Source organism: Piliocolobus tephrosceles, chromosome 1 (assembly GCF_002776525.5).
Source record: "Piliocolobus tephrosceles isolate RC106 chromosome 1, ASM277652v3, whole genome shotgun sequence".
NCBI classification, from domain to species: domain Eukaryota; kingdom Metazoa; phylum Chordata; class Mammalia; order Primates; family Cercopithecidae; genus Piliocolobus; species Piliocolobus tephrosceles.
Window position 1 is genome coordinate 161,348,243 of NC_045434.1, and position 25,561 is coordinate 161,373,803.

Below are 25,561 nucleotides of genomic sequence, written 5' to 3' on the forward strand. Positions count from 1 at the left end.
CATATCCAAACATAGAAAAGGTACAGCAAAAATACTGTATTATGATTTTATGGGACTACTATATGTGGTATGTCATTGACCAAAACGTCATTAAGGAGCACATGACTGCATTTTGAAAATTGAAATAAAAATCTATGTTTAGTGTTAGTGTAAGTTTTGGGTTCCTTGTATCTGATTTTCATATTTATGTAAAAGAATATACTTGTCTCTCTCTCTATATATATACACACACGCAGAGAGAGACTTAAGTATATTCTTTAACATAAATATAAAATATTTATTCATATTTATAATAAATATTTACTTACAAATAATATTTATATTGGAGACCGACAACATAATTATTTGAGCTGCTAGGCAACTAATTTTTATATGAGCTCAGAAGAAAACATCAACAATCTCTGCAGAAATATTTTAAAAATAATTTTCATCAAATTTTTATTACAGATAAAAACAAATACCACAAATGGCCAATAATTCCACTGCCCACAGAATCCTTTGGGTGTTTAAAAAAAAATAATGCTTATCTGCATGTACATTCTAATTTCTTATAAGTATGTCATTGATTTAGGAAGATTGTAGCTCTGCAATGGTCTTTCTGGAATTCAGACTTTTAATATAAAATTGCACAAGTGAGTCACAGGTACTCCAAATAAATGACAGGCAAATATCTCATTTACTTGGCCAGTCCTGTTGTCAAGCTGTAACAATCTAATTCAGTTATGTGTGAACTCGTGACATGCTGATCCCCATGAATCACGTGTTATAGACAAATTTAGTGTTAGTGCAAGTTTTGGGCTCCTTGTGTCTGATTGTCATATATTTGTCAAAGAATATCGAGGACTATCATCAGTATTGTTACTGGTTCAACTTTGAAACAGAAGCGTCTCACTGTCCTGCCTTCAAGCTTCTGGCTCAGATTAAATGAAGAGTATCTTGAGATTGTGAGTCAAGCTGTTAACAAAAAACAAACAAACAAAAAGCCCACAGATGTTACCACTTTCACTACTTATGAATGCAATCAGAATTTCCGTGAGGCCAGGCATTCAAATCAAAATACCAAAATAAAGACAATAACTGAGGCTGAGGTGTTTGTAAATATCATCCATAATTCCAATATCAATTGTTAGCATTCATCGGAATAACTTCATTGCTCTTTGTGGCTGAACTTGAAGAAGTGAATATCATTAATTTGAAATTATCAAATAATATTTTATTAATAAAGTAGCAACACACACACACACACACTCACCTGCAATATCTGAAAACCAGTGGACCATATGATTTTTAAGGTATTCTTCCACCTCTGAAAATGAAGTCAACCTCTTAGGCTGACTCAACTTCAAAGTTGTGGTTGTGAAAAATAATGGGAAAATGACAGGTAGCATTCATACAGTGCTTTGCAGATTCACAAAGTGCTTTTACCTGAAGGAAGAGTATGATTTTCAGTCCCTAACTCTAACCTCAATTTTTCTGTGCTGCTTTCTCTCATTGCCTCAGGCCGTGTTAAGCACCTCACTGTCTAGGCCCCCAGGGTTCCTGCTTCATAATTTTGTACTGCCCTACCACAGCACTTTAGAATTATTTCTTTATCTGCTTGCCTCTGCCCCTGGATTGTAATCTCTTCAGAGGAACAGACCGTATCTTGTTCATCTTGGTATTTTCAGTGCCTAGTGTAGTCCAGAGCATTTACTCAATGAGTGTTTGGCTGCTTAAGTAAGTGGATGGTTTATTGGGAGTGAACAGAAAAACTGAGCACTGAGTGATTAAGGTTTTTTTTTTTTTTATCAGCTCAGCACATATCTTCCTCATCAGGAATATTTATTAAGTAACAGCATGTGTTGTCCTCATCAAGGAATATTTATTAAGCAACAAATTTGCACATAAAATTTGGCAAGGTACCATTGTCCCTGACGCCCATTCTCTCCTCTCAGTCCTGATACTATCCAAGTTCATGTCCTCATTAATTTGGGTCTGTTGCAAGAGCCGTGAACTCTTATCAGCACACACCTGACCCATTCCTATCTATGAGCCTCTGCTCATATGTTTCTCTCCACCTGGAACACCATTCTTCATCATTTCTGCACATTTGTTATCACTCATACTTCAAACCCTTTCTGATAGTCTCTTCTGGCCCAGTCCTAGCAGGAGGTAATGGAGTTCAGAAATGCCATCTCCTGAAATGCTCTAATGCAGCCTGTTACCCTTCCACTGTCCTTATTCTTCTTAAGGGGAGAATTTAGGTTGAATCATTTGTGTGTCTATCAGAGCATCAAAAGCATATAGTACATGCTAAAAAAATTGGTGAAAGAATACTTTGTAGGGTCCCTATGGCTGAAACAAGCTAGCCACTGTCAGTATCAGAATAGAATCCTAGAATCTTGAATCAGGTTCATCTGTCCAACTAAGAACACAAGAGGAAATGATTCCTGTTCTTCCCTGTGTGTGAACACACGGTGTGAACAACTGTGTGTTCCCAGGCCAGTTACTTAGTGTCTCCAGTTCCCCAGCTTTTCTTTTGTCAATCATAGTTGATAGCATATATCTGAAGAACAAAAAAGGTAATAGATGCAGATGTATCATTACAGGACCTGGCACATGGGAAAGGTCAGGTCAGTGGTCACTACTATTACAGTTGTTGTTATTGTTATTGCCAAATAATGCTTAGAAAAATCTTATAAAAATTGGAAATTAAAAAGCATGTGAGTAGAGGAAGAAAGCTGGCCGGGCGCGGTGGCTCAAGCCTGTAATCCTAGCACTTTGGGAGGCCGAGACGGGCGGATCACAAGGTCAGGAGATCGAGACCACCCTGGCGAATACGGTGAAACCCCGTCTCTACTAAAGAATACAAAAAACTAGCCGGGCGACGAGGCGGGCGCCTGTAGTCCCAGCTACTCGGGAGGCTGAGGCAGGAGAATGGCGTAAACCTGGGAGGCGGAGCTTGCAGTGAGCTGAGATCCGGCCACCGCACTCCAGCCTGGGCGACAGACCCAGACTCCGTCTCTTCAAAAAAAAAAAAAAAAAGAAAGCTACAGAGATTTTTTTAGTTGATGAATTCGTCTCTCAATGGAGAACTCCCTGAGGGCAGGTTCTGCATCTTATCTATCTGCACCTTAGCATTTAACACAATACTTCATACTGAAAAGGGATGCATTAAAAGGCTCTCTGATGTAACTGGATGCATTTGTTGATTACGTTAAGAACAATCATAGTATTCCGAGTGCTCACTAGGTGACTCTAGTGTCCTAGATCCTCTCCTGACTGTTTCATGTAGTCCATGAAACATTCCTGCTAGAAATGAGCTACTCTCCTATTTTGTGGCAGAGGCCACAATAAGGAGGTAGCCTAGCCATGATTACCATGCAAGTCTATTGGATTCTAAAGCCCCTGCTCCTCACCACTGCTACGCACACTGCAGTACTGCCCTACAAAGTAAGAAAGTTAATGCAATATTCCAGTCCCTGAACTAAGGAGGGGGCATAGATGATGGTGAGGCAGATAAGAAAGCAGCAGTCAATTGACTTTGGAGACTGATTCCTTGGGGAAGGGAATTAAGAGTTGGGTGGAGGAAAAGAAGAAAACTAATGATCACAAAGAGAATTCACGAGAGAGGCAAGCTAGTGAGCCAGATTGCCTGGGATCTAGAGCGATACACTTCCCACCACTCCCGGCTCACAGTGGCTTTCCTCGTAGGTTTCCTAACAGGCCATGACCGCAGTTGGCACTGGCCGGCTGCAAGGCAGGCCCGATCTGTAACAGCAGTGCTAATGGGAAATTGGCCCTGCCCCAAGCGGGTATGGAAAGCGGCTGTTGGCTCTTGTAAAAATCCTTGGTCCTGGCCACTTTTCCACAAAGAGAAATTCACCAACCCAAAGAAACGCCATCGCCTGTTCCTGGTGCCAAACTTGAGGAAAATCAAGTCGTGAGACTCTCTCTCATTTGCCTGGGTGAAATGACAGATAGCAAAAGAGCTTTCAGTTTCCTCTACCCCCAAAAAGTCTGCCAGAGATATAAATATTTAAAAACAGGAGCTAGACTGAGAGGGTTAGCTTTCACTGTGTCTTCTTTGGCAAGCTTTCGATCCACCCACCAGATATCATTTTATTCTGTGTAATGGAATGGCAGTTCTGGGTCGCACATCCCAACTTCTGACACACTGAGTAGAAAAAAATGACTGTGACCCTTGTAAAGTATTTTTGTAGTTTGAAACTGATACAGACTCAGGTTGTGAATGCCAGATTGAGTATAGCTATGAGAGGTTTAAATGCCTTTTTTTTTTTTTCCTGCTGTTTCCTTATTTTTATCTCCTGCTAAGAAGTCCTCTTTCTGATTTCTGTCCAGTCACTTAACTCCTTTTCCTTGGTACACAGGATGCTTAAAAAAAATAAAAATCAAAATCAAAAAACTGCTGTCATTTCAAATGGTTAAGCAAAGTAGGTAAAAGTGTACAGTCTGTATTTCTTTGTTTCTCTCCCATGACAGTCCTCAAAATTGTCGATAGAGAAGACAATTCAAAACTATTAATTCTCTTTTTCATATAGAGAAGTGGGTGCAAACCCCCATGAAATTAAATGGGGTTGAATCATCACAGATGACCTTCACAATCCAGGCCTTCATAATTTTAGGTGGATTAGAGAAAACTAATGAGGATTTTGAAACAGGCTTTGGACTAAAACTCTCATCATGCAAATCCACTGAAAGACCCCATAACTTTAAAGCACAATTAACCTGATCCAGGGTCCGTACCCTCCTGTATCGGACTCATTTTACTTCCTCTTATTCTACTGTCTTCACAAAACAATGACGAGACAACAATACAGCAGATATTTTTCTCTATTTTTCATTAGATTCCGCTGTTCTTTTGATTTCTTTTTCTTCTTTTCTTTTCTTTTTGCTCTCCATTGCTCTGTCCTCAGAGTCCTTTTTAATTTGGCTTAGGACTCACAAGAGTTAATAGGCGAAGGGGGTGGTGGGGGGGGAGGAACCCACTTGTTTTAAGCCTGGAGCCTGTCACCTTTTCTTGGCAATTACACTGCTAATGGCTGGGTCCCAAGCAAAGTGGCAAAGAATATCTCTTCTCACGTTCCCAACTCACAGTGCATTCCCAAATACCAGATGGTGTTTTTGGAATCCATTTCACTATGTTTGATATGACAATACTTTTGTATAATGTTAAATTATATATAACTATTGCAAATAGCTGAGATCAGAACAACCAAGAAGCGGAAAATTAGACACAAGAAGGAAAGATAGAAACTAAAGACTGTGGACTTTCATCTGCCCCCATTGTGCCCTGTTTCCCTTGGATTTCCTTTTAATCTGAAGAGGATTGGCAGGAGGGGTTGTGGTGTGGGGGTGGAGGGGGGTGTAGTGTGGAGAAGCATGGGGGGATGGGGAAGAGTGAAAAGTAGTGCTGCTGTGTTGTTGCAATGAAATTACATCAAATCGGGATCCTCTCCCTGTTAGAGTTTGGTACATATCACGAAAAACTTGCCAGACATTTCGAGAGCAGCGTCATCTCATTTCAATGGCCAAAAAGCTCAAAATAAGCCAAAGAAGACTGATAAAGCCCCACAACCAACCCTTTTTGGAAGCTGTGTGTGTTTTTATTTTTTGTTGAGGGACAAGCCAGTGAATTACCAGACCTGAAAACCTCAGTCACTGCCTTAGGAGCCATGAGAGGGAAAGGGAGAGAGAAAACAAATTCCGACCCAAAACAGTACAAAGGAATTCAACAGAAATAGTCCAGAGGTTTCTTCCTTGTTTGAGGGCATACGGATATATTGATTTGATTTCTAAAACAGTGGATGAAACTGGACCGTTGCAATAAAAATATCTCCAAGAATCCACCCTTGAAAAATGTGACTAGCACCAATAAAGCTGTATTTCTATCCTAGATGGCCAAATGGAGTAAACACACCACTTTAATTTTAATTTTCTGGCTATTTGACAATAGGCAACCTCTGCTCCTCTTTCCCCAACCTTCAAACAGGCCTTATCTCCACATTGCAGGACTTATTGATTTCAGCCCAGAGCGAATGCATTACAGCCAAGTGATAAATTGCTTAAAATTATTCTTAAATGAAAATGCTGGAAAAATGCAGCTTTTTGAATGGAGGGAGGGCAGGACAATTTCCAAATTGCGTATGTGAGAGATTCTTTTAGCTGATTGATTTCTTTTCATCAGTCACATTACCAACCTTCAGAGGTGATCTTCAGAACCAAGGCCTTACCCTATTCATGCCACTTGGATTGTATGTGGCGAATGAGTTTTTTCCCCTTATCACCAGTCTTTGCTCCATGCTACCCCTTCTTTCAACAATTAACCCCTCCCCTACTTCCTTCTTCTTCCAGCATATAGCCGAACAGTTCTCCCCGGAAAGCTCCTACAGCTCCAGTGACTACTACATAATTAACAATAACTTGTAGTAATGCAATTTAAGAGTCCTTTTAATGGGCAGCAATGGTAGAATGTATAGCCCATCTTTCTTTGTCATCTGAGAAAAGCGGCCTCATGCAGAGCTGCTGGTTGCTGAGTGACGCTTTGTTGTTTGCACCAGACACAGTACCAGCTGCACTGGCAGGTAGCCGAAGTGCAAGGAGATAGCTGCCAAACTATGCTATACAAAGGGAGCCGTGCCAGAGAGAAAGGGACCTTTGCATGTGATGACCTTTGACCCCCAAGCCAGCATGGATCCCATATTCATCCCTTCCAGACAATTGCATCTTTCATTCCACCACAAACTATGATTAGAAAGGGACCATTTGTGATCAGGGTTGGTTAGCTTGTAAGTTCCCACCAATGGAGTTATTGGATTTTTCTTCCCTTTTAACTGTGACAATATTTTCCTTAATCTGGGGTAGGAAGAGATAAGCAATTAAACAAGAGAAAATTATAAAAGCAAAACAGTAATCCAGCCAGTGGTGAGGGGCAGGGATTCAGGGAAAGTGAAAAGGATTTAGATAATGGCCATATGGCATTTAAAAAGTCAAACGGAAATTGAACTCTACCTGATCATGCGGACCTTCCCATAAGAGGACCGATAGAATATTGTGCATTTTTAAGGAAATTACTAACTTTTTCAATACTGCTATATAATACTTCCTTTATTCCAGCAGCAAAGCTTTTGTTTGGGCAACTTAGATTAATGAGAAACTAACAGCTTGCATTTGAATATGTTCTAGCAAGTTCACTTTTGTTCTTCTTTGAAAAACATCAGTGATCTTTGGAAAACGGCTTTTATTTTGTGTTTTAAAGCCATTCTCCATCAGGACCTGTGAAAAGAAGCCTCAAGCTCAAGTAAAGACCACCTCAAAGTCACAGCAGCCTTTTTGAACCTAAGTCTTCACCATCTTGTCTAGTGGGCAGGGGAATCAGTTGTCAGCATTACATACCTACCACAGCTGCATACCAGAGTGCACCTAGGAAACGTTCCCACAGCAGCCAGAATATAATGATCCGAAGTTTCAAATTCCACATCTTTCCAAAAAAAAAAGTCTGTGGTGCACGTGGGGCAGACTCTGAGAGCTTTACCAGCAGCAGAGGCGTTTCTGGAACAGCCCTTCTTTGATCTGCCTCCCTATCAAAGGCACGGTTCCTTTGAGGTAGGAGAAAAAACTGATACCTGCAGGCCAGCCTGGAGGAGCCGCACCTGACTTCAGGCTCCCATGTGAAGCCGTCTGTTCTTTATTTTCACTCTGTATGAAGCTAATGGAATTTGCAGTTGATTAACCTCAACTCTGGAGAAGTGATCCAGTCTGGGATTGCAGCTGGCAGGGCTAGGGCTACTTGTACTTCTTAACTGAGTCGGACAGCAACAAGTGTTTTTCCTCAAAAAATAGACGCCCAGAGAAATGGGCATGAGAGGGAGAGTCCCACAGCTCCAAGTACAGCCAGCAGGCATGGAAGCAGACTGTATAGCGTCTGAGTTGCAAAAATAGGATGATTGTGTCTAGCTGACAAATTAAACCAGGAACCTGAGATCCTCTAAAAATAAAAAAATTCACAAATAAATACATGGAGGGTCTGCTCTGTGGAGAGTCAGCAGTGTGGTGGTTAAAGCATGGATGTTGGAGATAAGGACTCCCTGGCTTTGAAACCTGGCTCCCCTACCTATTGCTGTGTGACTCTGAACAAAATACTGAACTTCTCTGTGCTGCACTCTCCTCATCTGTCAATTGGGAGTAATTAGGGAATTTTAATGAGCACTAAATGAATTAATGATGGTAAAGTGCTTAAGAATAGTGCCCATCATAAGTTTATAGGTATTTCCTTAAAAATACATGGATTTGTTTTTAGGAAAATCTGCAAATATATATTTTTCTATTAAAGTCATTACTCCTACTCATAACACATAAAGAAAAATTAGAAAATTCTTCATCAGCTTCTAAAAGATGATAGTACAGGTATACTAATGTTATGTTTGGCTAAATTTTTTACAAAACTAACTCTCATGTTAAAATCGGTTGAATAAGCAAGTAAAAGACATTGAGTTGTTATTGTTCCACATCAGACAGCAAAGGTTGCTGCTGAATTTTCTGAGGGGAAGCTTCCACATATGGTATATTTAGTGCATGAAATGTGGCATTTGGATTCCTGTTTTTTTTTTTTTTAAATTGTCATATAAACAAATAATTCCAAACATATTTCTTCTTCGTGGATTTGTTTCTATTTTGCAAATTGTTTCAGGCATCAATAAACAGGATTACACAAATGTGCATACAACTGCAAAACTCATTTAGTTTAGCAAGTGCTTCTCACATATTCATTTACTCAACAATGCTACTTTCAAGTCATGTCAACATTACTCCATTTCTGCCTCATGACTAATACAGTGTTACTTAAACCCATTTCACATCTTACATCCAAGGAATACCACCAACCTTTTTGGTTTGTACCACCTGGTTTCTAATTAAAATCAAATTGAGAAAGAAGCCTTCTGCAGAAATGCAGATTCTTCCATAGCACACTTACAGGGCCAGCGTCCTCAGCAAAGATTTAAAATATAAGACCACTAATGTGAAAGCTCATTATAGGAAAAAAGCAAAAAGTGAAAAGCACATTAGACCAATGAAGAGGCTGTGAGTGAGAGGCATATGGGTATCCAAGAGTGTGATGCTTTCATTGTCCATTCTTTCTATCAAGGAGAGTGAAAAGAATTTTTCACTTGTAACGTAATACTCTGCCAATTTCAAAAATAGGTCCATAATATATTGGATGATAGAACAGGGGAAAACACAAACTGAAGCCCCTCACCCTTAGCATGATAATAAGAGAATCTACAATTTTGTGTGTGGAGTCAGAGATTTCCAAATGCTCAACCGCTCTAACCACCGTAAACAGGGAAACAATACCCGTTATTCACTCAATTTTCTTGAGCTAAAAAAGGCAAATGATAACAACATATGCTCCAAATGTGACCCATGCAGTTTAGCTTAAAGGCAAAATAAGATAAAAGTCAGCATTGCACACAGAGTTTAAACAGAAACATACGTATCTATACACTTTCTTTCCCTCTCCATATGTTACCCTGTGGTGGGAATTATAATACTGTGCATCACACCTTTCACTCAAGGATCTCAAGCCCCTCTCAGAAATGAACACAAACCCGTACACCAGCTCTGAGAAGCAGGTGGTGAGTATTATTATTACCATTTTACAAATGGAGACAGTTAGTGTTCCCAACTTCTAGTTGATTGAACTCGAGGCACTGCCACTCTTTATTTGGGGAGAGGAGAGTGTTCATTCTCTCTCTCTCTCTCTTTCCCTCCCTCCCCCTCCCTTTCTCTCTCTCTCTCCCCCTCTCTCTTTAATTTCAGTGACAACACAAATGAATGGTAGCACTTAAAGCTGGCCTTATTCAATGATAGTGTAAAAGAGTTTGCTTCCCTTGCATTTACTTTCCTTCACCCCTGAGACTGCCAAATACAACTCTTGATTCTAAGAAGAATGATCTCCAACTTTCTTCTATGTATCTCTTTTGGATAGAGCTTGCAACACTAACAAGTGAAAGTCACAATCCAGGAAAGTGAGTTCCTGAATTTGATGTTTTCATTACCAAGAGTAAAACGTGGGCAGCTTAGAACTGAAACTGACAAGTAGCACCCTCTGTGATGCAAACTCTTGTGCTGCAGCTGGGGAAGTTGACTTGGACAGCTTTCCAAAGCAGCCCAAATTCTAAATCCAACAAAAAGGGGTATGTTTCATAGCAGCGTTACCCAGGACAGAGTTTCAGTTGAGGTTCTCAGCTACCACATTTTAACCCAAGCACAACTGCTTAGGAACCTAAGGTCCAAGTGGGCACACACACAGGGTGGGTTTGAGAGCAGTCTTCCTAGGGAAAACCGACCTCTGAAGTCAGCAAGTTGGAACTTAGGAATTTTGAACTTCCTGCCAGTTTCATGTCCTCTGAAGTTGGACTTCAATGTGCTATAAAACTGGTCTTGTGTAGGTGACATGCTTTCTGAATGTAACACAATTGATTATTGGGAAAAAGAGTTTGCGAAAATTATAAAAGTCAGTTTGCTTTTCAGGTTCACGTATCTAATTTAGAAGAGCTCACTTTGCTGATATCACGTTTAAAAAAAATTTGTGTTTATGGGAAGGACTATTATACTCCTCATGAGATCCAGCACAGAGTGAAAAACATAGAGATGGGGGCTTGGGAAGTCTTTGATTTTTTATTTTTAGGAGGACCACATATAGCCACAGGAGGGAAAGAAAACACGAATCAGAGATCTTCCTCCCTTCCCCTGCTAAAAACAAAAACAATAAAATAAAAACAATAAAACTACAAAGGAAAAAAAGATGTAGTTGTCTAATAATAATAATAGCTAACGTTTTTGAGTGTTTATTATGCAGCAGGCACCGTGCTAGACACGTTGTAAGCTCACACCTTTTAAAAACTATGAGAAAACTGAGGCTAAGAGGGGTTTAAGTAACTTTCTCATGGTCACACAGGAGGTGCTTTTGGACTCTAGGTCTGTTTGCTTTCAACGTTTATACTCTTAATCACTTCCTATATTGCCTAAGGTCAATTCTTATATTGCCTAAGGTGTTTATGTGAGTTACTATAGCCTAACTGAAATAGGAAGCGAGTGAGGTGGCAAATAGCAGTTACATGTAAAATAATTTCTTTATGAAGACCTGCCTTTGCTCCTCTGGGTGGATCTCATCTGAATCAACTTTTACAAGCCTCCCAGAAGGCTAAGGGGCTGTATCATAATTGTCTTTGCCTTCTGAGTAACTAAGCCAGTGCTAGTTGCAAGTACAGGCTCAATAAAAGTTTATTTAATAAATCAATAAATGAAATGGCTCTTGGTTCTTTGAAAACACTTTGACCTATCAATGGATTATTGGTGACAACTTTTAAAACAGTGGCTAGCTTTTCCAGGCATTGAGCCAGTCTCCTCTTTCCTCTAGTCTGTGTGTGTCCATGGCATGCAAAAGGATGGAGCCACTGTGAAAGACAACATGGTGGTTCCTCAAAAAGCTAAACATAGAATTACCATATGATACAGCGATTGTACTTCTACTATATACCCCAAAGAATTGAAAGAAGATTTGGACAGATCTCTGCATGCACATGCTCATAGCGGCATTATGCACAATAGCCAAAAGGGACAAACAACCCAAATATCCATCAATGGATGAATGGACTAAAAAAGGTGGTGTGTATATGTACAATGGAATATGATTCCTCCTTAATTAGATAGGAAATTCTGAAATATGCTACAACATAGATAAACTTTGAACATTATGCTAAGTGAAATAAGACGTGAAAGGACAAATATTGTATGGTTCCACTTATATAAGATACCTAGAGTAGCCAAATTCATAGACACAGAAAGCACAATGGTGATTGTCATGGGGCGGTGCTGGGGGTGGGAAGGGGAATGTGGAGTTGTTGTTTAATGGGTACAGAGTTTTAGATAAAACAGTGTTGGCGATGGATAGTGATAATTGTTGCAGAACAATTTAAATGCACATAATGCCACTGAATTGCACACTCAGAAAAGGTTACAAAGGTAAATTGTATGTTATGCATACCTGACACAATGAAAACAAAAACCTATCCTCAAAGTCAGTGGGCAGCGGGCTGGATGTGTGACATTGATGGGAAGCTTGGGACAGGCCTAATCTCTCACAGTACTATAATGCAAGGGTCCCCAACCCCTGGGCCATGGATTGGTATCCATCAGGTCTGTGGGCTGTTAGGAACTGGGCCGCACAGCAGGAGGTGAACAGTGGGCAAATAAGCATTACCACCTTAGCTCCACCTCCTGTCAAATCAGCGGTGGCACTAGATTCTCATGCCAACACTATTGTGAACCGTGTATGCGAGGGATCTAGGTTGCGAGCCCCTTATGAGAATCTAACTAATGCCTGATGATCTGAGGTGGAACAGTTTCATCCTGAAACTGCTGCCCCCACCTCCACCGTCTGTGGAAAAATTGTCTTCCGTGAAACTGGGTCCCGGTGCTGAAAAGGTTGGGGATTGTTGCTAATGGATTCCCTGTGCCCACCATCATAGGAAGAGTGTCTTTGGCGAGGGTGCTGATGGCCTCTTGGCAAGCTCTCAGGGATGGGGAAGTGGATGGCAGATGCACAGCCCCAAGGGCTTGGTGTTTCCTGAGCCTGTTGGTAGGGTCCACCATCTGGCACACAGGGCCGAGAGTTCCCAATCTCTGCTTTGAGCACCTTTTGAATTTGAGTGGGTCTATGGATACCGAGCATAAAATCTCTGGGCTAACGAGCTGGTTCCCATTTATCACTGCCTTTGGCTTTTAACATGATTTCTGTGCCACACAAAGCAATACCTTTCCAAGGCTGACTTACAGGACATCTCTGTTAGGCAAGGTCTCCCTAAGTACAATGAGGGCACTAATGATTTTTTGAAGATGCAGAATAGCTCCTTTCATGGGAAGCGGTATGATTGTTTAGGAATCTAGAAAACTATCACATCAGAAGTAAAGTGTCAGGACTTAAAGCTACGTGGGTAATGATATTCATCTCTTCCTATCTGTATTATTTTCAATATTTTACGTTTTTGCTTTCACATCTACTATTGCCACTAAGCCTTTGAAGGAGGCAAGGCAGAAATTTTTTCCAGTCTACACCTGAGGACACTGCTAAAAGTTCCTTCAGATCAGAGCCTGTGCCTTTTTTCCCATTGTATCTTCAGTACTTGGCCTTTCTACCCCAGCTCTGAACATAATATGTTTTCCAGAAGTTCCTGTTGAATGACTCTGAATATACAAAAAACTTTCAGTTGGTTGGTTAAGGTAGTTTAGTAATGAGTGCAAGGGCTGAAATTTCTTCTGCTTTCTTTTTCTATAACAACATCTTGATATAAACACAGTTTTTCCTGCCAAACTCCTTCTGGAGACTCTGTCCACCCATAAGGTTAAATACATCTTAGCTAACTGGCCACTAGCTTGGTGGGCTAAATGCCCTAGTGGTTTCCCATAAGGAAAAGCTGTGCATCTTGATTGAAAGCTGGCAAGGTAATGATGTTCCTCTAAGACCCCTCCATGCCCCCCTGCACCTCACTGCCCTTCCTCTTGTGCTGAGCTCTCTGGTTGGCCAGCTTCTGTCACCCCTTGCTGTCTGAGTCAGGCGATTCCCTGCCTGCCTCTAGACTAGCTGCTGCTAGTCAGACTTCCTTTATCTCCTGGTTTTCTATCGCTGTCATATCAGGCAACCCCACTCCTGTTGCATCCTTCCAGGCCTCCCTGCCGGGTGCTGGGCCTTTGGTAGCAAGGCACTCCTCCTCCCTCCCCTGCCCCCATTTGCAGTGAGCTGCTTCTCTCCTTCCCTTCTCTCTATCACAGTCTGCTCTGTTTCCTATTAGGGGAGAGTGCATTTTAAATGCCTCAGCAGCATCTGTCTCCACAGTTCCTCTGCTCTCACCATCCCCCTCCCAGCCCCTTTCCCAAGTCAGACACTAGAGCGGGTAGCATCAATTTACAGTTTCTGGCCAGATACCAGATGTTCTGGATGGAAGCAAATTGTCATAGAAATGTTTGTAATTTCAGATAAAGATCAATGCTGAAACTGGTAAGGATGGAAAAAAACAAAGAGGAGTACAGTTTTTATTGTTGTTATCACAATGAATAATAGTCCCAAGCAGGTCTTCATCCTGTCCTAATGTCTACAGTAACGTAGCTGAGAAAGAATTTTTGTTAGATAGTAGAGAAAAGTGATAGGAAGTGTCTCCAGGAGAAAACTTTGTTTTAATGAAAAGTTGTCATCAACTCTTAGGGATGGTACATGGAAGGTAATGCTGAAACAATCCAGTCTAAACACTTAATTTTGGAGATGAGGAGACTGAAATTGAGGCTCATCAAAAATGAAGTAACTAGCCCAAAGTTACACAAGATTGAGAAATGTCACTTATTATAAAATTGTTCTAAGAGAATCACAAAGTGTAACAGCATGCTAAAGACACCGAAATTCAGCAGTCAATACATAAGTTTAACTCTAGCAGGTTTAGCACATTCCTAACCTATTTAACCATGGAAACTTTATTTTCTCCAGGAGATTAGGAATTAGGGTTCTGTAGAATATATTTTTGGAAACATAATCTTTTTGGAGTATATTTTTGGCTTAACATAACAAAGACCAGCACTGTCTCTAGTCATAGAGGTTTTTAAATGGTATATTTGCATCCAAACAAAGATGCTCCATAAATAACTGGAATTATTCTGGAAATGATTTCGGGGGGCTTGTGGAAAATACCGTGCCATTTCTCTGTGTTCTTTGGAGATGGTTGCTGGAGATAACAAAACTCTCGCATTGGTTTGGGGATATGTGACTAATGTTGATGTTATCTCCAAAGGGAGAAACAACTCTTCCCGTGGCACCTCCAATAAGTGCTGTCTTACAAAGTCACAGGCGGAAGCCCAAGAGGAAACATTCAAGAGAAGATTTGGTGAAATAAAAGTCAACAGAGTTACTATGCTCCAGGTTTGAAAAATGATAGCTGCTTACCTGTGCACTTTTACCAGGGACTGAGGACAAGAACAAATATTCTGTGATATTTCAAGTTTTTAGAGGTGAGATAATAGAATCAATAGTGAGTTTTTGAAAGCAGAAGTGGATGATATTTGTCTTTAGACCTTTATGCCTCTGATTTCCAATTGCTTCTGCTTCTTTCTTTTGGCCTACTCTCTCCTTCCTTGGTGTGTGCAGGGTGGGTGAACCAACCCAAACATTCACATTTGCTGAGGCTATCCTGACACTCCACTGGGATCTAAGAACTGATTCACTCAAAAGGGGAAGGACATGCTGTGCCCACAGGTGGCATTTTAGCCATGTGACAGCTTGTTATAGAAAGAATTGAGACTCTGCACCTTGAACTAGAGTGCAGTTAGTTACCTATCTAGAGAATAGGTAACTACCTACACCACCTATGTGGGATCATTGAAAAAATAATGTGATCAAGGCAAAATGGTGGACTAAAGGGAAAGAGCTAGACAAGCAATAGGTCAAATAGAGTAATTGCCCTCATTTTCAAGAGCAGAGGTTTGGGGCAACTTCAGTTCCTCAGAACCCTGATCCACAAGAGAAGTATGGCACCGTTCTTACGTTCTTGCAGATGATGGCAAAGAGAGAGAACAGACAACATTCAAAAAAGAAAGTGATGTGGCAGTAACCAGATCCGTAGCCCTCACTAATACCAAAGCCACAGGCACTCACACACTCCCACATGAAGGAAGGATCACTCAGTCCACCACTGTAGTACAACACAGAAGGTATAGCACAATGAGGGTAGAGAGGAGTTTGATCAACAATTTGAGTAGATGAGAGATTACAAATCTCATAATGAGCTTGTATAGATATTATTGTAAGCTTAAATTCATATTGGTGCATTTCATTTTAATTTGGCTGATGGCAGACCTCATTTAATCCACACAACCTGTAGTAGTAAAATAATTCATTCAAAAGCAAAATTAACAAACACCTTGATTATTCTGAACATTTTTTTTGGTTTTCTATTTACTTTTTTAGAGACAGATTCTCACTCTGTCACTCAAGCTGGAATGTGGTGGCACAGTCATAGCTCACTGTAGCCTTAAACTCCTGGACTCAAGTGGTCTTCCCACCTCAGCCTCCCAAGTAGCCAAGACTACAGGTGCATGCCACCATGCTCAGCTACTTTTTTGTTTTAGTTTGGAGAAATAAGGTCTTGCTATGTTGCCCAGGCTCGTCTCGAACTCCTGGGCTCAAGTGATCCTCCTGCTTCAACCTCTCAAAGTGCTGAGATTACAGGCGTGAGCCCCGGTCCCTGGCCTCTGAATGAAATTAAGTAGAAATGTGTATATTTCCCCTGCTTTCTAATTACTGTAATAGGAAAACAGGCAACCATAAGTATAGAAAAAAATCAGATTTTCTCAAAATGTTACTTGGTGTATCAAAATTTACTGGAAAGACATTTCAAAGCATATCTGCATGCCACCCCACCCCATCTTGGATGGCATATCAGAGTCTGTGGGCTATGGGCATGTGTGGAGGGGAACCCCCAACTCCTAGGTGTGCTTACAATGCCCTGTTCTAGAACCACTTTTAGGGGATTTCTCTAGCTTAGTTTCAAAGAAAGACCATAGGATTTGGGGGACCATCTTGGAGTAGTTTTATGATATGGGGAGATTTATTAACTCTTTGAATCTCAGTTCTTTTGTCTGGAAAATGGAGATAACAATACTTAACACTTGAAAGGGTGCAGATCAATGTGTTTGAAATCATCAAGCAAGTGCCTCACACAGAGTATAGTGTTCAATAACTGTGAATTTTCTCCTGTTTCTAAATTGAACATTATATATAGTCACACACTGATGCTCAGAAAAATGACTCTGAACTCTGCAAATCTTTATGCATTAAGTAGAGATTCAAACTTAATTCCTCGTTGAGGCAGAAGAGTATGCTGTTGTTTTTGGGTTAACTTTCAGTTAGCTAGAAAATAAAATCAAGCAGCATAGCTCTTCCCTATAAATGCTAATTGGCTGAGATATTTTTGTAGCTATTCACAAGAGCTCAGAGGATAAATCTAAGGCAACAATTTGGCTCAGGAAAGGCAAAAGGTCTATAGATAATATTAAAGTTATTCAGAATTAACCCTTTCCAAGCACAGAGTGTGCCTTTCTTTTGAGAATTTTAAGAGTTGTCTCTTATATTTATATATAATTTTGAACTTAAAATATTTATTTTCTGCTATGTAAATTCCAGTGAGCTCCAGCAAAGCAACAAACAGACAAACCTAATACTTCAGGATTTTGACATGAATGTCATTGGAAGTATAAGTCAATTTGAGGGAAAATTGTTACATTTGAAACATTTAGGATATAGTATGTTATATCCCCACACTGGGGATATGTTTAATAAACTCTTCTTAGTAATGACTTAGAGTTTATTCATTTAAGTTGCACATATTTCTTCTTGGGGTTACTTCTAGGTATTTTACAGTTTTGTTTTTGGTACTACTGGGAATGGAGTCATTTTCCCACTTGTCTTTTAACTGCCATTGTTTTCTATAATTAACTTGTGGCTATCATTTTAGCACTCTATCTTATTAATTTCAACTGGTGCTTTTGGATTTTCTAAGTATTTAATCAGATCATCTGAAAATAATAATTCTTTAGTCTTCCTTCAATAATTATACTTTGTATTTCTGTTTCATATCATTGGAGGTGGTCAGAATTTCTTCAACATTAAATAATAACGGTGACTGTGGCTGGATGTGGTGGCTCATGCCTGTAATCCCAGTGCTTTGGGAGGCCAAGGTAGGCAGATCACTTGAGGTCAGGAGTTCGAACCAGCTTGGCCAATATGGTGAAATCCCATCTCTACTAAAAATACAAAAATTATCTGGGCATGGTGGCATATGGCTGTAGTCCCAGCTACTTGGGAGACTGAGGCAGGAGAATCACTTGAACCTGGGAGGCAGAGGTTGCAGTGAACCGAGATTGCGCCTCTGCAGTCCAGCCTGGGCAACAGAGTGAGACTCCATCTCAAAAAGAAAAAAAAAAAAAAAAAAAAAAAAAAAAAAAAAAAAAAAAAAAAAAAAGAAAAGAAAAAGAAAAAGTAAAAGAAAAAGAAAAAAATATAGTAATGGTGATTGTGGACATCCTTACATTTTTACTGTTTTTAATCGCAATAATTCTTGTTTTGCCATTAAGTATTTGTTACTTCCTAGCTTTATTGCATGTGACTATACAAGAAAGCCTGTGTAATTTTCACTTTTGGAATATGTTGGGGTGTGTGTGTATGTGTGTGTGTACATGTCCACATATCTGCATAACACAGTAAATTTTTGGTCAAGGTTTTAAAAATACATTTAAAGATGCCATATTCTATGTTTACAGAGGTCAACGTTGTCTAGGAGCCTTAATAGTATTAATTATACTTACTCAAATTGTCCATGTCATTATTTCTTGCCTAATTAAAACTATCAAAATTAAATAAATCTGTGTTAAAATTACATGCAAACCAGTTGTGGTCTTGTCAGTTTCTCTCTGCTTTTCTAATAGTTTTATATTTATATCATTTGATATTAGATTAGTTCGTGCATGAAGAGACTAATTACTACTGTAACTTCATTATCCCATTTATCAACATAAATAATATAAATAATAGATGATATACATATAATCTATTTGTTCTTATTTAATTGCTTTTGCTTTGAAGCCTACTTTGCCAGAAGTTAATATTATCACTTCTACTTTTCATTTTATTGTTTTCAATACCTCTTTGCCATTCTTTTTATTTTTAATGTGAACACTTTTGTTTTAGATATGCCTCTTGAATGCAGCAGATACTTGGATTTAATTTTTTACTCCAGTTTGAGAACTTTTGTTTCCTAATAAAGGGGATTTAAACCATCTGTATTTACTGTCAAATGGGTTTCTTTGTTAACGTCTGTTGTTCTGTTCTACATTAATTGTTTTCTTTCTTTCTTTCTTTTTTTTTCTTTTTTGCTGTTTTACTTTCAGAGTTTGTATATATGGAATGTCCTGAGTGTTTTTAACTTCCTTAGTAATTGGGAAGGTGTATATCCTCTTTTCAACTTCACTTTAGTTTTCCAGAAGTCAGTTTTTGATCTTAATTTTTCTAATTATCAGAGTCAACAATTAAATATAATTTTAGAATCTCTTCTATGTAAGATAAGACAGTTAGTGAAATTTTACTCCTCTTCCTACTCCATTTTGTAAGTATTTTTTTTTCTCTTTCCGGAAAGCAGGCTGAGTTCAGGTGTGGATTGCTCATGTATTTTGGCCTGGAATGAAGTAAACTTGGCTAAGTCTATTAACGTTTTGCATGTGCATAATTTTTTACCCTCTTCTAGTTCAGAAAGTTATTTTTCCTTCTGTTATGTCTTTGATTGTTGTTTCCTATTCAATTGTTCTGGTTTTCTTTGGAAACACCCTTGTAATTCTTGAGTTGGATCTTCACTTTCTGTGATAGGTGTCATTCTCTTTCATGTGTGTTTTATGCTTTGAGTAATTTGTCTCTGTCTGGGAAAATTAATGGAAGTATGACTTTCAAATTACTGATCAATTTTCACAGGGTTAATTCTGCTCCATATCAGTCTTAATACTGCTAATGCATTATTAGTTTTCTTGCATTGCTAGTTTGTCACTCTCATTTAAAATTCTATCCTCTAGTTTTTATTTCTTATTTTCTTCTAGTGGCTTTTGACTCTTGTTTTAAAGAACAGAAATTTTAAATCTGTTTCTTACAGTTTTTATACTTTATGATTTTCAGATATTTTCGTTCTGAGTCACCCTTTGCTTTTCTTCAGCAGCATGTAACACTTTTCATTTTTGCAGTGGAAAAATGCAAAATTGTTATCCGTTTTCAGATGTGGAAAGAATTATCTGGATCTAGTATTTACTTACATTTGGGTATGTAAATTGTTCCTGGTAATCCATCCACTCTCCAGTTGGGGTCTGGTAAATCCTCTTCCCAGGTCTATCGCTGTACATAAGATTGATCTTCTGGTCTGATTTCCAGTGTAGTAGGAACTTTCTGCTATTCTGCTGGTCTGTGATAAGAATTTTTTGTAATCCAATGCTTGACTCCGTAACAGAGCAGATGGAACATATACAATTATAATTCCCAGCATGCAGGTATACTAGGACTTTCTCCATTTTTTGCCTATCTTTTGGGTTTTACCAGTGGCACCACACTTCAGATGATGCAGCGTGTCACTGCTGGCTTCCCTGCCACTCCTACTTAATTGTTTTGTGGTAGTTACGTTATCTGAATGAGTGTAGAAATGTTAGTGGCAAAACAGGAATGGCTATCTCTATGTGTTTTAGAGTCTGTGTTTTTGAATTAGAAGACAGTGTAGATATGACCAAAAATCTTCTATTTCTGTGAGCACATGCACCTTTTATTTTATTTTTACAGCATAGCAGTCATGGGCCACTGATTGTATGTTGCTATTCAGTATCATAGACATGTAGTTAGTGACAATTCCTACCAGAATTGTCAGTGAGTCAATTTTTGGTAGCAATTGTCAGTATTTTAAAGATGTCCTGTCTTCTTTCATGCCTTAAGTATTACAAGGTTGGAAAGGTTCCATGAGGGCCTCCTAGCTAGAAACCCTTTCAAACCAGAGGTCTCCAATTCTTTTAATTGACTCAGTATTGAGAGGGGCTAAAGGGGCTTAATTATTACACTTTCCAGGTCGTTAGTTCTGCAACCTTAAGTCCTGGATCCCCATGACAACTTTGTGGTTATTATTCTTCATGTGCAAAAATAATAATGATATGTTTAATAAGTACTGCACATTTTAAACAGCAAACATTAATATAACAACATATTAAATTAGTTAGTATATCCAGGTGGTTCAGGCTATACATTTTAGGGTATGAGTTTTGGACCAACGTTCAAGTCCTATGCCAGTCACTTACTAGCTTTTTGAATCAACCGTAGGTAGGGTTACTTAACATCTTGGCTGTTAATCTATAAAATGTGAATACTTCATAGGGCTATTGTGGGGGCAAAATGATGTAAGACAAGTGAAATAGTCGTCAGTAGAGGGCCTAGCCCATGGATGTGTTCAATATATGCAATCTATTACTATTATTTTAAGTATTATTATTGAAAACATTCTTAAAGTTTCCTAACATAGTTTTCTTGAATAATGAAATAAAATAAACTCAAGATTAATACATGCATTATGGTTCTATCTCCCAAGGGAGCAAAAGGTCGTGGATATTCCAAAAAAACTGTTGACTAAAGGTTGTTGAGCTGAACCTGTGACAATTCCAAGTAGCAAAAGCATGCCTGTAGTTCAGCAAGAATTTAAGTGACACAGGAAGTTTTCTATAGGCCTCTCTCACTGAGTAATCATCTTGGGAAGTAGAATTGTACCTTGAGAAGGGAATACATCTCCTTGGATGTAGTTTTTATCATGAAATGCAGAATTTTTACAGGGTGGGATAAGTCTATTGTTAGTTGGATGTTTTTTCATAAATTTTCTGTTACAGAGAAGATGTCTTAGACACATGGCACTTGTGTTAGGCAAACCCAGCCTTGATGGGGCCGATTAGTCTAACATAGTGGGAAAGCAATTTCTTTACTTCAAAATCCAAATAATACCATCTTGAGTAAAAAGTTTGTTAGATATTCTTTAACCACCTTGCTAACTTTCTAAGCCCCAGAGTATTAATCTCTTAAAACATTATGGTTACCAAAACAATAATGATGATAATGATGAAAATAATTACAATCTTAATAGCTGATCTTTATTAAGAGTATGACATGTGTTAGGCAATATTCTCAGTGATTTATACAGATAATTTAATCCTCACAACAACCCATGAGGCAGGTACTAGCATTTGTCCAATTTACAGATGAGTAGATTAAGCAATTTGCCTGAGGTCACATTTGCCTGTGAGTTGTGAAGAAGGGATTCAAAATATGCATTCTCATTCCAGAGTGTGTGCTCTTAAACTAAACTCTCTTTATTAATTTCTCATTCTTCTTCCTCTTACAAACTCATGCACATCCCTTCAATGATGAATACCTGAAGTCATTGTTGACTAGGTGTGTTGAACTACTTCTCCTTCCCCCCATATGGTCTATCATGAAGAGAAGATAAAGAAAAGGCCATGAGGATTTTGGTCGAACGTGTCTATTTGGAGCCTGTGTTTTTAAGCTTAGCAATAGTAGCCTCTTCTATTTGGATCCCACTTTTTTAATTTTCAGAAAGGCCTTTTCTCCCTGCTGATTCATTTGATCTTTGAAACAGCCTCGGGCCGGGTGCGGTGGCTCAAGCCTGTAATCCCAGCACTTTGGGAGGCCGAGATGGGCGGATCACGAGGTCAGGAGATTGAGACCATCCTGGCTAACATGGTGAAACCCCATCTTTACTAAAAAAATACAAAAAACTAGCCGGGCGAGGTGGCGGGTGCCTGTAGTCCCAGCTACTCAGGAGGCTGAGGCAGGAGAATGGCGTGAACCCAGGAGGCAGAGCTTGCAGTGAGCTGAGATCCGGCCACTGCACTCTAGCCTGGGCGACAGAGTGAGACTCCGTCTCAAAAAAAAAAAAAAAAAGAAACAGCCTCATGAACCATAGTAAAAATGACACTATTATTTTAAAGATGACAAAATTGACAACCAGAAAGGTTAAGAGGCTTTTTAAATGCCATACAGATTACTGGAGGAAGATTTGGGACCATTTATAATATTGAAAGAAATAATGAAGCATTTATTAAATGTTTACCGTGTGTCAAGTACCATGCTAATCACATCAGTGGCATTAACTCATATAACGCTCCACAGTCATAGACGTGAAATGATGTGGCCAAAGTCCACTCCTAGCACATGACAGAGCCAGGTCCCAAACCCAGGGTGGGGCTCTCAGCTCTTAATTTTAGTCTCTAATTTCTATCTTACTAGAGAGAACTGGATTTTCTTTAAAGACATAAAAGGGGGACTTTATCCACATTAAAACACCTTTCTGTTTGTGGCAAATATTAATTATGACAACGGTGGTTAATAGTATCTCAGTGTTCACTTACGGCAGCCACTCTACTATCCATGTGCTCATTGAATCAATATTTACTTACCACCCAGGTTCTGTCCTGGATGCAAGAAAACATGTATGAGCAAGACATTGTCTTTCGTGGAGCTTATATTATTTTGGGAGAAACATAAAGTAATCCAATAGTAGCGCATATTTATAAGCACAGCGACTCTATTTGTTTATATAAAAGAACATCTAGAGTGTTCTGAGGGTTTATCAGTAGTGTCCTTTGATAAAGTCTGGGGATAGGGAAGTTTTCATGAAAAGGCCACATTCATATTGGGAATGGTGTAGAAGTGTTAACTACAAAGAGGAATGTTTCTAGGGAAAGCAGATTAATATGGGTAAGATTTGAGATTTTGGGGGTTTTGAGGAACTCACAGAAGATTAACTGGCTAGAGTATGTTTAGGGAGAAGAAGAATGCCTCAAGACAGGCTTGGAAAGGCAAAACTATGGAGGTCTCATTAAGGATTTTGCTATTTATCTAGGAGCAAGAGTAATCCATTGAAATGATGATTACGTGTGTCTGAAAAGATCTTTTAGCCTTAAGTGTAAAGAATAAATTGTGGAGGGCAAGGATACAACGAGACCAGTTAGGAAGCTACTATGGTAATGTGGGCTAGACAGACAGTAGCTTGAATGAGGGGAGAGTGGAGGAGATGGGGAGAGGGGATGGATTTAGAAATTACTTAAGAGGTAAATTTATCAGGATTTATTTGGGATTAGATGTGGAGTGAGCAAGAGGAGGGTGTGAGAATTCTTCCCAGATTTCTGGACTATGCAATATGCCTTGTTTAATCTAATCCTCCTAATGCACTATGATTATTTTATTTCCAATTTGAAGACACAAACAGATTCAGAATGTCACTGTCCATCCCATGGTTATATACAGCGCACCCACGGCAGAGCCAGGATTTGACCAGTGTGCTCAATCGGAAATCGGTGCTTCTGACAGCTGCTACACTGGGATGTGGGAAATAGGAAGAACTACCTGACCCACTATAGAAAGAGGAGTCTTGGCCAGGCACGGTGGCTCATGCCTGTAGTGTCAGCACTGTGGGGGTCCTGAGGAGGGGAATTGCTGGAGCCCCGGAGTTCAAGACCAGCCTGGGCAACATGGGAAACTACATGTTTACAAAACATACAAAAAATTAACTGGGGGGTGGTGGTGCGTATCTGTAGTCCCAGCTACTCAGAGAGGCTGAGGTGGGAGGATCTCCTGAGTCCAGGAAGTAGAGGTTGCAGTGAGCTGAGATTGCGCCACTGCATTCCCGCTCCACACTGGGGACAGAGTGAGACCCTGTCTCAAAAATAAAAAATAAAAATAAAAAAAAAGGGAGTCTTAAAAACAACAGTTGAGCAGTTGAGTATGGACTTTAATGAAAAAAATGGGCACCACTCTACTTTGAATATATGTACATCCTCAAAGCCCAAAGTCTTATGACCTCTGCTACTGCCATTTTTATGAGATCAAAGAGAAGAGGACTAATATCTTTAGTGACTATGATTTTGTTAAATGTTATTTTATAAGTAAAAAAATACATGTTTATTGAAGAAAAATTACAAGATACAGAAAAGTCAAAAGAAAAAAAACTGAAAATCTCCTGTTAACCTATAACTGAAGAGAAGGAGAACATGCTTGCTTGGTTTTAATTAAACACTATGATTCTCTACCATGGGTATTTAGCAGAAAGCTCACTAGAGGCCTCCATTCCAGACCCAAACTTTGTCAATACTTTGACTTTGGAAGAATTTTAGCCTTTAGGGCTCCAGTCTTCTCCATTTCAAAATGACATGAAATGTTGCCCACATTTAATTATCACAGTCTTTTTTTGAGCCTTAGAGCATGACAGTGCTGGACCTATTAGCATCATCACAGCATAGGAGAACACAGCTTTCGGGTTTCTCAGACTATTTACTGGCTTCTTCAGCCCTATGACTCAGTTTCCTCATTGGTGGAGTGGAAACAATGATATTGATCTCAAAGGGATGTTTTGAAGAATTGCTCCCATGTGTGCAGAGCACTTGTGTAGGCTCAGTGCCTACACAGAGCAAGCAGTCAACACACAGGCATCACAAATCTCCATCAACACACAGCAGGCAGCAGTCTGCTGGATAATATATCTCTTGTAGTCTTGAGACTCCTACTCTGGGGGAAGTAGAGTCCTGGAAGACCCACTAGCCCTTCTTGCCCTCACTTTCCCAACTTTACCTCCTGCTGAACTATACTTTTTTTTTTTTTTTTTTGTGGTCGGGGGGCTGGTGGGTAAGGAGGTGATATTTGCAAAAGGCTAGGCACTGTAGATAGGAAGTATAGGACCCTAGACTTTATTCTTAAGCAACAAGCAATGTAGTGGGGTTGGATAGTAAACAGAAAAACTGCAACACAATTTAATTAGTGTCATAATACTATGAGCAATGGGCTGTGAGGCCAGAGGGAGGGAGTGGGGAAGTGACTTATTTTGCCTGAGGGGACCTGAGAAGGCTTCAGGGAGAAGCCTTCATTTATACGTAGGCTGGCAGT